Below are 15595 nucleotides of genomic sequence, written 5' to 3' on the forward strand. Positions count from 1 at the left end.
GTCTTGCGCTTCAGTCTTAGTAGTTAGGTCGCTTGCTAGTTTTTTTGGTAGATGTGTTGCGCTTCAGTCTTAGTAGTTAGGTTGCTTGCGAGATTTTTTGGTAGATGTGTTGCGCTTTAGTCTAAGTAGTTAGGTCACTTGTTAGGATTTTTGGTAGATGTCTTGCACTACAGTCTTAGTAGTTGGTTCGCTTGCTAGGTTTTTAGGTAGATGTCTTGCGTTTTAGTCTTAGTAGTTAGGTCGCTTGGTAGTTTTTGAGGTGAATATCTTGGGCTTGTTTGTTTGTGATAAAAATGGTAAAACATCGTTTTTTGTACAGTTTCTAATTCATGTTTATTTGGTAAAATGTTTTTAGTTAAATTATGTTAAGGCAGCCTGGTTTAGTAGTCAGAACACTTGGCTTTTCTATACGAGGTCCTAGATTTAAGTCCCACTGCTCTCATGCAGTAGCGCCCTTGAGTAAGGTGCTATAAACGACATAAACTCTTGCTGGGTCATAACTTATATAGCAGTTTATTTATTGTGCAAATATAATCAATAATACTCTAACCTGCTAAAGGCAACTTAGGACTGGGTCAAGGTAACAGTTGTTACTCTATATTTAGGTCTTGAAGGCGACTTTCTTGCAATGAATATTTAAAAAGTGGTGACATTTTTCGTACGCCGCATATGAGTAACTACTTCAACTTTTTGTTGACATCGCGTTGAGGAAATGTGATTTTGTAAACAGACCAAAAACAGATGTTTTTAGATTAATTGAGCAAATTATAAAGTAAAAATAAAAAGATGTTAAGATATATTTAAGTTAAAAATATCAGAAAAGTTATGGTCTGGTAATATTTGCCAAAATTGTTTGCGTTAGCTGATATATTCTGGCATAAATTAAATCTTTTTTGCTGAAAAATGTTTTTATTATTTTATTAATATTTAAACGAATAACGAACAATTTTTATTTATCAAATTTTAAATTTATATATACTTTTTATGTTTAAGTCGCGCATTCGACTTTCCCACATCGAGGATAAAGATATTTTCAAAAAAAAAACACTTGGGTTTACAACATGAGGGTTCTGGGTTCGATTCTCATTGCTTCCATGCTGTAGCGCTCTTAAATAAGGTGCTATAAACCGTATGAACTTGAACTAGCACTTAATCAGCAGCTTTTTTTAAGTTGTCAAGTCGACCTTTCCGCATCACTAATTAATAAATGTAAAAATATATTTTAACAGAATTTAAATTCAGTTTACTTTAACATCAGGAAAACAATTTCAAAATGGTTAAAACATTTAAAGGGGAGCCCATGTATCATTGGTATTGTATAACAATCCTAATGTTGTGTTATGGGTTCGGGGAGTTGGGTCATTTTATGATCGGTGTCACCTCAAAGGAAATGGCACAGGACGTTCATTTTGGAGACATGGCTTGTTTGACCTTGGACATAAATGTTGAAAAACTGTTAAACACAAAATGCAGAGATGTGAAGAATTCAACACAGTGAGTAGTTGTTAATTTTGCATGCTAATATTATTTTATTGGGAATCAATTCAAGAACCCCAGGTCTTACTCAAAGATGTTACAACTTGCTAGCAGTGGGAATCAAATCCAGCATCTCAGATCTTACTTAAGGATGCTACAACATGCCAGCAGTAGGAATCAAACCCAGGATTGCAGGTCTTACTCAAGAATGCTACAACATGCTAGTAGTAGGAATCAAACTCAGGATCTCATGTCTTACTTAAGGATGCTACAACATGCCAGCAGTGGGAATCAAACCCAGAATCTCAGGTCTTACCTAATGATGCTACATTATGCCAGCAGCGGGAATCAAACCCAGGATCTCAGGTCTTACTCAAGGATGTTACAACATGCTAACTAACAAAGTAAATTATTAATAATCTTAATTTTTAGATGTAATCTCATGGGATTGAATGGAACGATATATTGTGAATGGAATTACTCAGGCCAGGGAATAGAATACCAAGTTCTTGCTGGTCCAATATTTATTGCCATTTTTACTGTTATGGGAGTTGTAATGGGAATTGTTGGCGATAAATATAACAGGTTGATTACCGACTATTTTTTCTTTTTATTTATCCTTAATGTGGAAAGGTCAACTTCACGACCTAAACATAGAGTAACATCATTTACTCTGACCCAGTATCGAGTTGCCTGTAGCAGTTTGGGATAATATAGAGAATATAGTTGCCCGATAATTAAGCTGCTGATTAAGTGTTGGCTCAGCAGGAGTTTATACCGTTTTTAGCACCTTACTCAAGGGCGCTACATCATGAGAGCTGTGGGGATTAATTTTTTTTATAATTTGTTTTATAACTTTTTTTTGAGTAAAAGAGAGGTAACTGAAAATGTGCTATTGTTAGTAAAATGGTGTTTTTTGGGAATATAGTTTTTAGTAAAATGTCAGTAACTCCATTTTCTATGCAAACCTAAAATCTTTCAAAAATTTTTTTTTATTTATTTTGCTTTTTAATATTAAAATTTTTAATTAACTTTTTATAAAACTCTTTTTATTTTATGGTTTAGAATCCAGATATTATCTGCAAGTGTTTTCTTTTACTCGGTAATGACTTTTACCACCGGATTTGCCGACACTTATTGGTTGTTAGCTTTGCTGAGAGTTGGCTTTGGGGCAGGGTGAGTTTAAAGTTTGTTTCAGTAAAAAAATATTTAAAAAAAAAAAGTTTTTTGTACCAGTTATTATTTTTAACTTAATTTGTGGGTGAAGCATGGTGTAGTGGTAAGAGCACTTGGCATCACTACGTGAGGTTCTGTGTTCAATTCCCACTGCTCTTATGCTAGGGTCTTAACAAACTTTAATAATATCAAATTTTTTTGTATGTATAATAAATTCTCTTATAAACCTAAAACTTTTTTCTCAGAGAGTCGGCCTGTACTCCTCTTACCTCAAGTTTGGTGGCCGACATTTTCTCACAGAAAGTTTGAGCTTTTGCGATGAGTTTTTTCAACTTTGGAATTTATTTTGGATATGGTTTGGCATTTGCTGTTGGAAATTATGTGACTGACGCCAACATTCTTGGAATGGTGAAAATATTTTAAATATTTTTTGAACGACAGTGCGGTGTAGTAGTCAGAACACTTGGCTTTACTACATGAGAACTTGGGTTCGATTCCTACTACTCTCATAACGTAGTAGCCTACCCTATTTTTGAACAATTTATTTTTAGGTTTTTTTATCAAATCAACCCCCAAAAAATTAATTTTATTGTTTTGAATTGATTTTTAACTAATCTTTTGTTAATTTTTTCTTAGAGCTGGCGTTGGTGTTACTTTATAGCTGGAGCTCCAGGCATAATTATGGCGATTATTTTATATTTCTCTGTCAGAGAACCAGTACGTAAAATTATAGAACAAGCTGAAGAGAATAACAAATATGAGATAGACTTTGGTATTTAATACTTTTGATAAAATGTTTAATAAATAAAACTGTTTTTTGGATTTATTTATCCTCAATGTGGGAAGGTCGATCTCACGACCTAAACATAGAGTAACATTAGTTACCCCGACTCAGTCTCGAGTTGCCTTTAGCAGTTTTGGATATTATTAAATATATTTGTCTGATAATTATGCTGCTGATTAAGTGTTGGCTCAGTAGGAGTTCACACCGTTTATAACACCTTACTTAAGGGCGCTACCACATGAGAGCAGTGGGGATTGAACCCACAACCTCATGGTGGTGTAGCAAGTGTTCTTACCACTACACCATTCTGCCATTTTCATTATAAGAATTATGTTTTTTAAGTCTGTCGTAAAATTTCTCTTTATTTTGGAGAAATGTTTAAAAGTTATTTGGCCTATTTTGCAAACTATATTTTTAACTAAGCTATTTATAAACCTGGCTATAAATTTGATTATTTAGAAAAGCAGTCGGTGTTGAAATCAATTTTGACAACTTTCAAATTATTTATCAAATCTCCAACTATCTTATTGTTACTGGTTGGGGCTTCATTCAGACATTCTGGTGAGCTTTATATTTATGCAATAAAATCCTTAGTCGGTGCTTCAACATGCCGCTACTGGGAATCAAACTTTAAACCTCACCCTACATACTGTAGTGGTCGAATCACTTTGCTTTACTACATGAGGTCTTTGGTTCGATCCCTTCTGCTCTCGTGCTGTAGTGCTTTTGAGTAAGGAGCTATAAACTCCTGCTGAGCCAGAACTTAATTAGCAGCTTATTTATCAGGCAATTATAATCTATAATATCCCAAACGGCCACAGGCAACTCGAAACTAGGTCAGGGTAACTGATGTTATTCTATGTTTAAGTCGCGCATTCGACTTTCCCACATCGAGGATAAAGATATATACAAAAAAAAATAATAATATCCCAAACTGCTAAAGTTAACTCGAGACTGGGTCAAGGTAACAAATATTCATCTTTGTTTAGGTCATGAAGTCGACCTTCCCACATCGAGGATAACAAAATCTAAATCAAATTTTAATATTTTCAGCAAGTTTTTGTTGGTCTTACAACAGTCAGTTATATTTTGATCAATATTACCCCGGCACAGAGGTGGGGTTGTGGATGAGTTTAACTTCCATCGTTGGTGGAACGATTGGGATAATCACTGGTGGAATTTTGTCCGATTTACTCGCTTCTAAATACGGTAATCTTTATTTTGATCATATTATTAAAAATTGATTTTACTGAATGGACTTTTTTCTAAAATAGTTTTCGAAAATGGCATTATCTGAAAATTTTGACATAAATTAAAGTTTGGCAGCATGGTGTAGTGGTCAAAACCCTTGTCTTTACTACATAAGTTCTGTTGTTCGATCCCCACTGCTTTCATGCTGTAGAGCCCTTAAGTAAGGCGCTATAAACGATATAAACTCCTGCTGAGCCAACACTTAATCAGCAGCTTAATTATTGAGTAATTATAATATCCCAAACTGCCAACTTGAGACTGGGTCGGGGTAACTGATGTTACTCTATGTTTAGGTTGTGCATTCGACCTTCCCACATCGAGGATAAATAAGTACAAAAACAGTTTTATTTTCAGAGAAGGGATAGGGTGTAAGGGGTTAATATAAATGTCCAATTATGTGTAAATTGACAGTATTATTAATATAACACAAATTTTGTAGTTTTGTATTTAGAAATATTCCATATTTTTGTGGGGGTTTAATTTTAAATTTAATTTTTTTAGGTTTACGAACAAGATTATGGGTTTTGGTTGTTAGTCAAGCAATAGCCTGCCCTCTAGCGGCGGGAACTCTTTACTTTTCTCCGCCTTATGCTTTTATTTCGCTCTTTGGAGCTTATTTATTCGGTAAATATTTCATATTTTTTAAGAGTAACAACAGTTACCCCAACCCAGTTTCGAGATGACTTTATTGTAATCAAATTTTATTTAAAACACAGCGGAAATGTGGTTCGGAGTTTTGTTCACTGTTTTGGTTGAGTTCTTTCCTGCCCAGTCACGCGCGACAGCGATCGCTATGTTTATTTTTGTGATCAATAATATCGGAGGGAATGCCCCTCTTATAGTACCACCTATGATCAAAGTTTTAGGTTTCAGGGAAGCACTGTACATCGTTTACCCAGGATTTTACTTGGCTAGTAAGTTTTTTTTTTCTTTATAACTGTTTATCCTCGATGTGTGAAAGATCGACTTTACGACCTAAACATGGAGGTATATTTGTTACCCTGACCCAGTCTCGAGTTGTGGCAGTTCGGGATATTATAGATTATAATTGTCTGATAATTAAGCTGCTGATTAAGTGCTGGCTTAGCAGGAGTTTAAGCACCTTACTTAATAACGTTACAGCTTGAGAGCAGTGGGAATCGAACCCAGGACCTCATGCAGCAAAGCCAATTTTTTTGAATAATATTTTATTGGTTTATATAGTTTGATTTTTAAACCCTTTTTTTAGTTAGTTTTACGAAAACTTTTTTCTAATTTCAGGTTCTTTTTTCTTTTTGTTGACTCAAATTTCTCTTCTGCGTGGTTCACCGCACATGAGCATTAAAGCGAATAATTGTGAAGAAAGTGAAGCGATAGTTAATAAAACAAAACTTTAAATTGAAAAAAAAAGTTTTTGAATTATTTTAAACATTTATAAATTTAAAAAATTTTATCATGACAATATTTTAGTGAAATTTTTTTTATAATTTTTTGCCAAAATTTTTTTAAAGTTATTTTTAATATTATACTAGTGAGTTATTTTAGTTCCTAAATTATTTGTTGCCATTCTTGCTGTTTTTATTTTCTAATTTATATCAAATAAACAGAAATTTAAATAATTTTACAGTTTTTATTACTTTTAAGATTTTGTATTCCCTTACTTTATAATTACTCCATATTTTATGAGAATTATTGTTTTATATTTCTGAAATATATTTTGTTTTTGTTACTTCTTTTAAAATTTTCAAGAACTTTAAAATTGATATCATCTATTTTTTCAGATTATTTTTCGAAAATGCAAATTATTAATAGTGATGTGCCGATCAAAATGGTGATCGTAAATCGCCGATTTTTGAAGGTATTTTGCGATCACCCGATCAAGGTCCAAAATCGGCAGATCGGTAATTACGTCACATTTAATTTTACGTCACAAATAAACACGCACATGCCTTAACCACATAGATTTCCATAAACTTTTACAGCGCTTTATTTCCGCGCTAGTAAAATTGTTTTTAGTTCTTGTAAATTATACTGAATATTACGGTTAAATATTTAAAAAAACTTGTGAATAAGTAGAAGTGTTTAACATACAGGGTCAATTGTTTTTGTATTTAGTGACGATAAAGTTACCGATTGTTCGGTCACGTTATCCGATCGTGATCTGATCAAAAAAAACGGCGATCGGCACATTACTAATTATTAAAATACTGTAGAAAATTTTTTTGTTTTTATGCAACTATGCTTTTACAATTATTAAAATATTTAAATGTTAAAGACATGAAATTAAAAATAAAGACATGTTTTTTTTACAAAAAAAACTTGTGACTAATTCTCCTAAATTTAAAGATTGCCTTTTTCTACCAGTTTCAAACCAGCATTTATAAACGAATGTTCGTTTGCTGGGATCGCATTTTGATTGCTAGGCTAAAGTGGTTAAGGTATATATAGAATAACTTTACGAAAAAATACCAGAATTTATAAACAAAACTTATTTTTAAACAGTGGGGCTCAGGGTCGTACATTTTAATTTTATTTTAACGTAAGGTTGTTGTCAGAATATATTTTATCAGCTTTTGAGGTGTAGATAACAGAGGTGGTTCATGGGCTATATAACTAGAAAGGAGGAATAATTTTAAAAAATCGCAGCACCGCGGGATGAGTCTGGCGCAAAATTTTGATTAGTTGAATGCAGTTTATATCTTGAATAATGTAGGATCTAATAAACTACTATGGCTTAAACAATTATTAAACCCCAATAGAGTACGCTGTAAAGATGGGCATCGTTAAGAAGGCTACACTTAATTAAAACAAAAATGCGACACAAACTATATGATACGAAACACAAACCACAAAGTATTTAATTAACAAATTAAGTATGGAAGCGAAAGTCTAATTGTATGTTAAACCTTACTTCGGCCTTACTTTTTTATGAGTTTTTACGTCCAGCGAACTGACCAAAAAGGTAACCAGACACTTCAGCCCGAAGATTTTTTTCAAAACAGCGGGGATTTTGCATTTTAATTACTGCGAAAAATTTTATTTTCGCGTATTCCTATACAGTTTTTTAGACAGTATTTGAAATAAAATAAGCAGTAAATTAATAGTTTTTTTAAAGAATAATGTGCAAGAACATGTTATCTTTCTTTTCCCGTGTCAATTTATTTTTTAATTTTACAAACTAAAACCTATAACAAAATAATTTGAAAGCGCGCGCTTTTAGGTGACGCAAGACAATGCCTTATGATATCACGTATTTTGCGAAATAGGGGCCTATTTCTAAACAATATTTGAAGAAAAAGCATTAATTTATCATTTTTTACACTGAAGAGTGTGCATAAATATGTTATTGGTTATTGCCCGTGTTAATGTATATAAATTTATATACTAAAACACGAAGAATAAAACGTTTAAAGAGTTGCCAGAAGGTTCGTCCCGCAAAAAAAAAACGGCGGGGAGTCGGCGATGAAATTCCCGTGTATAAAGTCAGCGTAAGACCATATTTTACCGATATTTAAAATAAAAATTTTGCATAAAGTACAGTATATATAAAAGTTTTTATTGGTTGTTACGTTAATGACATATGTTAGTTTTTAGAAATTATTTTTTTTGAAGATTTTTGTTTCAAAAACCTTTTTATAAACGGATTAAAGACGGGTGCTTCTGGCCTTCAAAATTTTACGACTATAAGCTTTCGGCCTGCAAAATTTTACGACTAATAGCTTTCGGCCTGCAAATTTTTTTATTAAACTACGGGGAGCCTGCAGCGTTAAGCCCGCGTATACTTTTAACGCAAGAACATATTTTACCGATATTTAAAATAAAATTTGGCGAAAAGTATAATAGTTAAAAAAGTTTTAACCGGATGTTAAGATAAATATATATGTTAATTTTTTAAATATTTCATATTTTAAAGATTTTTATCTAGAAAACGTAATTTTAAAACGCATTAAATGACATAAAGTTTATTGATCACCTAGGGAAAAGATTGTCGTTAACTGCCCGCACAATGGCAACTGTTGCGCTATTTAGATCAATGGCAGCTGTTGCGCTATTTAGTTCAATGGCAGTTAAATTAAACTGTGAGGCAGGTCGTCGCTGAGTGGCACTAGAGGTCTGCTGTTTAAAATTCGTTCCACCTCAGCCATCAATGGGGGACAAGACATAGATTGTTACCGAATTCCCATGCCTGTTATGATACTTACAATGAGCTCGGTTACAACCTGGTTAGATGGAAGAATCATCGGATGTTTGGTGATTAAAGGGACAGATTATGTAGCCTGCCACCAACGTACATATTGCCTTTGACTAAAACCGGGCTTCAGTTCTTTCAGCGATAAAACTAAATACAACCATAATCAATATTAAGGTTTAAAACATCTGGGTATACTAATGTTCTCTCAATCAACAAGAGTGTTAAGCCAATTATTCTAAGTGTTAATATGTTGTTCTGGAACCAGATCGTAAAAGCACTTCCACGAGGCTGTTAGTAAAGTCCCTGTAATAAAACGTCATTAAAAGAAACAACGCCGAGTTTGCAGCACAATCAAACACTATAATGAACTTAGGGCCCGTACAGTGGTGTGGTTTATACCATGTTATATCGTTTACACAATTCCTATTAGCCAATACAGTCACATGTCCTTATTTTACATATTTATCGATTTCTTTCCTATATTGGCTAAAAGTTTCAGGGTTAGCAATAAACTTCTTTTTCAATGATTGCAGCCTTTGAAGTGTGGGAGGGGGGGTAATTTAAAGAATTTAAAAATTTAAAGAATTTTAAAATTTAAAGAATTTAAAGAATGAATTTAAAGAATTTAATAAGAATTTAAAGAATTTAAAAATTTAAAGAATTTAAAGAATGAGTTTGAAAATTTTTATGTTTTTGTGCTTTGGTGTTACTTTATAGCTGGAGCTCCAGGCATAATTATGGCGATTATTTTATATTTCTCTGTCAAAGAACCAGAACGTAAAATTATAGAACAAGCTGAAGAGAATAACAAATATGAGATAGACTTTGGTATTTAATACTTTTGATAAAATGTTTAATAAATGAACCCGTTTTCTGTAATTCTTTATCCTCGATGTGAGAAGGTCGATCTCATGACCTAAACATAGAGTTGACTTTGGCAGTTTGGGATATTATTCAATATATTTGTCTGATAATTAATCTGCTGATTAAGTGTTGGCTCAGCAGGTGTTCACACCGTTTATAACACCTTACTTAAGGGTGCTACAGCATAAGAGCAGTGGGGATTGAACCCACGACCTTATGTGTGGTGTAGCAACTGTTCTTACCACTACACCATGCTGTCGTTTTCATTATAAAAATTGTATTTTTTAAGTTTGCCGTAAATTTTCTTATTTTTTTGGAGAAATGTTTAAAAGTTATTTGGCCTATTTTGCAAACTATATTTTTAACTAAGCTATTTATAAACCTGGCTATAAATTTTATTATTTAGAAAAGCAGTCGGTGTTGAAATCAATATGACAACTTTCAAATTATTTATCAAATCTTCGACTATCTTATTGTTACTGGTTGGGGCTTCATTCAGACATTCTGGTGAGTTTTTATATTCATGCAATAAAATCCTTAGTCGGTGCTTCAACATGCCGGTACTGGGAATCAAACTTTAAACCTTACCCTCCATACTGTAGTGGTCAGATCACTTGGCTTTACTACATGAGGTCTTTGGTTCGATTCCTTCTGCTCTCAAACTGCCACAGGCAACTCGAGACTGGGTCGGAGTAACTTGTGTTACTCTATGTTTAAGTTGCGCATTCGACTTTCCCACATCGAGGATAAAGATATATACAAAAAAATAATAATAATATGCCAAACTGCTAAAGTTAACTCGAGACAGGTTCGGGGTAACAAATATTCATCTATGTTCAGGTCATGAAGTCGACCTTCCCACATCAAGGATAACAAAATCTAAATCAAATTTTAATATTTTCAGCAAGTTTTTGTTGGTCTTACAACAGTCAGTTATATTTTGATCAATATTACCCCGGCACAGAGGTGGGGTTGTGGATGAGTTTAACTTCCATTGTTGGTGGAACGATTGGGATAATCACTGGTGGAATTTTGTCTGATTTACTCGCTTCTAAATACGGTAATTTTTATTTTGATCATATTATTAAAAATTTGATTTTACTGAATGGACATTTTTCTAAAATAGGTTTCGAAAACGGCATTATCTGAAAATTTTGACATAAATTAAAGGTTGGCAGCATGGTGTAGTGGTCAAAACCCTTGTCTTTACTACATAAGTTCTGTTGTTCGATTCCCACTGCTTCCATGCTGTAAAGCCCTTAAGTAAGGCGCTATAAACGATATAAACTTCTGCTGAGCCAGCACTTAATCAGCAGCTTAATTATTGAGCAATTATTATACCCCAAACTGCCAACTTGAGACCGGGTCGGGGTAACTGATGTTACTCTATGTTTAGGTTGTGCATTCGACCTTCCCACGTTAAAGATAAATAAGTACAATAAAACAGTTTTATTTTCAGAGAAGGGATAGGGTATAAGGGGGTTAATATAAATGTCCTATTATGTGTAAATTGGCAGTATTATTAATATAACACAAATTTTGTAGATTTGTATTTAGAAATATTTCATTTTTTTGGGGGTTTTAATTTTAAATCAAATTTTTTTAGGTGTACGAACAAGATTGTGGGTTTTGGTCGTTAGTCAAGCAATAGCCTGCCCTCTAGCGGCGGGAACGCTTTACTTTTCTCCGCCTTATGCTTTCATTTCGCTCTTTGGAGCTTATTTATTCGGTAAATAGTTTTATATTTTTTTAAGAGTAACAACAGTTACCCCGACCCAGTTTCGAGATGACTTTATTGTAATCAAATTTTATTTAAAACACAGCGGAAATGTGGTTCGGAGTTTTGTTCACTGTTTTGGTTGAGTTCTTTCCTGCCCAGTCACGCGCGACAGCGATCGCTATGTTTATTTTTGTGATCAATAATATTGGAGGGAATGCCCCTCTTATAGTACCACCTATGATCAAAGTTTTAGGTTTCAGGGAAGCACTGTACATCGTTTACCCAGGATTTTACTTGGCTAGTGAGTTTTTTTTTCTGATAATTGTTTATCCTCGATGTGGGAAGGTCAACTTTACTACCTAAACATGGAGGTATATTTGTTACCCTGATCTAGTCTCGAGTTGTGGCAGTTTGGGATATTATAGATTATAATTGTCCGATAATTATGCTGCTGATTAAGTGCTGGCTTAGCAGAATTTATATCGTTTATAACGCCCTACTCAATAACGTTACAGCTTGAGAACAGTGGGAATCGAACCCAGGACCCTAAGCAGCAAAGCCAAGTTTTTTAAATAATATTTTATTGGTTTATATAGTTTGATTTTTAAACTTGGTTTAATTTATTTTTTTAGTTTTTACAAAAACTTTTTTCTAATTTCAGGTTCTTTTTTCTTTTTGTTGACTCAAATTTCTCTTCTGCGTGGTTCACCGCACATGAGCATTAAAGCGAATAATTGTGAAGAAAGTGAAGCGATAGTTAATAAAACGAAACTTTAAATTAAAAATATTAAAGTTTTTGAATTATGTTAAACATTTATAAATTTAAAAAATTTTATCATGACAATATTTTAATTTTATTTAATATTTATTAGTGAAATTTTTTTTATAATTTTTTTGCCAAAATTTTTTTAAAGTTATTTTTAATATTATACTAGTGAGTTATTTTAGTTCCTAAATTATTTGTTGCCATTCTTGCTGTTTTTATTTTCTAATTTATATTAACTAAACAGAAATTAAAATAATGTTAATTTTACAGTTTTTATTACTTTTAAGATTTTGTATTCCCTTACTTTATAATTACTCCATATTTTATGAGAAATTATTATTGTTTTATATTTCTGAAATATATTTTGTTTTTGTTACTTCTTTTAAAATTTAAAACAACTATAAAATTGATTTCATCTATTTTTTCAGATTATTTTTCGAAAATGCAAATTATTAATAGTGATGTGCCGATCAAAATGGTGATCGTAAATCGCCGATTTTTGAAGGTATTTTGCGATCACCCGATCAAGGTCCAAAATCGGCAAATCGGTAATTACGTCACTTTTAATTTTACGTCACAAATAAACACGCACTTTACATGCCTTAACCACATAGATTTCCATAAACTTTTACAGCGCTTTATTTCCGCGCTAGTAAAATTGTTTTTAGTTCTTGTAAATTATACTGAATATTACGGTTAAATATTTAAAAAAACTTGTGAATAAGTAGAAGTGTTTAACATACAGAGTCAATTGTTTTTGTATTTAGTGACGATAAAGTTACCGATTGTTCGGTCACGTTATCCGATCGTGATCTGATCAAAAAAAACGGCGATCGGCACATTACTAATTATTAAAATACTGTAGAAAGTTTTTTTGTTTTTATGCAACTATGCTTTCACAATTATTAAAATATTTAAATGTTAAAGACATGAAATTAAAAATAAAGACATGTTTTTTTTACAAAAAAAACTTGTGACTAATTCTCCTAAATTTAAAGATTGCCTTTTTCTACCAGTTTCAAACCAGCATTTATAAACGAATGTTCGTTTGCTGGGATCGCATTTTGATTGCTAGGCTAAAGTGTTTAAGGTATATATAGAATAACTTTACGAAAAAATACCAGAATTTATAAACAAAACTTATTTTTAAACAGTGGGGCTCAGGGTCGTACATTTTAATTTTATTTTAACGTAAGGTTGTTGTCAGAATATATTTTATCAGCTTTTGAGGTGTAGACAACAGAGGTGGTTCATGGGCTATATAACTAGAAAGGAGGAATAATTTTAAAAAATCGCAGCACCGCGGGATGAGTCTGGCGCAAAATTTTGATTAGTTGAATGCAGTTTATATCTTGAATAATGTAGGATCTAATAAACTACTATGGCTTAAACAATTATTAAACCCCAATAGAGTACGCTGTAAAGATGGGCATCGTTAAGAAGGCTACACTTAATTAAAACAAAAATGCGACACAAACTATATGATACGAAACACAAACCACAAAGTATTTAATTAACAAATTAAGTATGGAAGCGAAAGTCTAATTGTATGTTAAACCTTACTTCGGCCTTACTTTTTTATGAGTTTTTACGTCCAGCGAACTGACCAAAAAGGTAACCAGACACTTCAGCCCGAAGATTTTTTTCAAAACAGCGGGGATTTTGCATTTTAATTACCGCGAAAAATTTTATTTTCGCGTATTCCTATACAGTTTTTTAGACAGTATTTGAAATAAAATAAGCAGTAAATTAATAGTTTTTTTAAAGAATAATGTGCAAGAACATGTTATCTTTCTTTTCCCGTGTCAATTTATTTTTTAATTTTACAAACTAAAACCTATAACAAAATAATTTGAAAGCGCGCGCTTTTAGGTGACGCAAGACAATGCCTTATGATATCACGTATTTTGCCAAATAGGGGCCTATTTCTAAACAATATTTGAAGAAAAAGCATTAATTTATCATTTTTTACACTGAAGAATGTGCATAAATATGTTATTAGTTATTGCCCGTGTTAATGTATATAAATTTATATACTAAAACACGAAGAATAAAACGTTTAAAGAGTTGCCAGAAGGTTCGTCCCGCAAAAAAAAAACGGCGGGGAGTCGGCGATGAAATTCCCGTGTATAAAGTCAGCGTAAGACCATATTTTACCGATATTTAAAATAAAAATTTTGCATAAAGTACAGTATATATAAAAGTTTTTATTGGTTGTTACGTTAATGACATATGTTAGTTTTTAGAAATTATTTTTTTTGAAGATTTTTGTTTCAAAAACCTTTTTATAAACGGATTAAAGACGGGTGCTTCTGGCCTTCAAAATTTTACGACTAATAGCTTTCGGCCTGCAAAATTTTACGACTAATAGCTTTCGGCCTGCAAATTTTTTTATTAAACTACGGGGAGCCTGCAGCGTTAAGCCCGCGTATACTTTTAACGCAAGAACATATTTTACCGATATTTAAAATAAAATTTGGCGAAAAGTATAATAGTTAAAAAAGTTTTAACCGGTTGTTAAGATAAATATATATGTTAATTTTTTAAATATTTTATATTTTAAAGACTTTTATCTAGAAAACGTAATTTTAAAACGCATTAAATGACATAAAGTTTATTGATCACCTAGGGAAAAGATTGTCGTTAACTGCCCGCACAATGGCAACTGTTGCGCTATTTAGATCAATGGCAGCTGTTGCGCTATTTAGTTCAATGGCAGTTAAATTAAACTGTGAGGCAGGTCGTCGCTGAGTGGCACCAGAGGTCTGCTGTTTAAAATTCGTTCCACCTCAGCCATCAATGGGGGACAAGACATAGATTGTTACCGAATTCCCATGCCTGTTATGATACTTACAATGAGCTCGGTTACAACCTGGTTAGATGGAAGAATCATCGGATGTTTGGTGATTAAAGGGACAGATTATGTAGCCTGCCACCAACGTACATATTGCCTTTGACTAAAACCGGGCTTCAGTTCTTTCAGCGATAAAACTAAATACAACCATAATCAATATTAAGGTTTAAAACATCTGGGTATACTAATGTTCTCTCAATCAACAAGAGTGTTAAGCCAATTATTCTAAGTGTTAATATGTTGTTCTGGAACCAGATCGTAAAAGCACTTCCACGAGGCTGTTAGTAAAGTCCCTGTAATAAAACGTCATTAAAAGAAACAACGCCGAGTTTGCAGCACAATCAAACACTATAATGAACTTAGGGCCCGTACAGTGGTGTGGTTTATACCATGTTATATCGTTTACACAATTCCTATTAGCCAATACAGTCACATGTCCTTATTTTACATATTTATCGATTTCTTTCCTATATTGGCTAAAAGTTTCAGGGTTAGCAATAAACTTCTTTTTCAATGATTGCAGCCTTTGAAGT

At 32.6% G+C, this 15595-nt stretch overlaps 1 pseudogene; it reads left to right on the plus strand.

The window, feature by feature from the left end:
* The first annotated feature begins 1273 nt into the window (after positions 1-1273).
* On the plus strand, positions 1274-14959 carry LOC145755966 (protein spinster homolog 1-like; annotated as a pseudogene).
* Positions 14960-15595: the final 636 nt, after the last annotated feature.

Source organism: Corella eumyota, chromosome 6 (genome assembly GCF_963082875.1).
Source record: "Corella eumyota chromosome 6, kaCorEumy4.1, whole genome shotgun sequence".
Lineage (NCBI taxonomy): Eukaryota > Metazoa > Chordata > Ascidiacea > Phlebobranchia > Corellidae > Corella > Corella eumyota.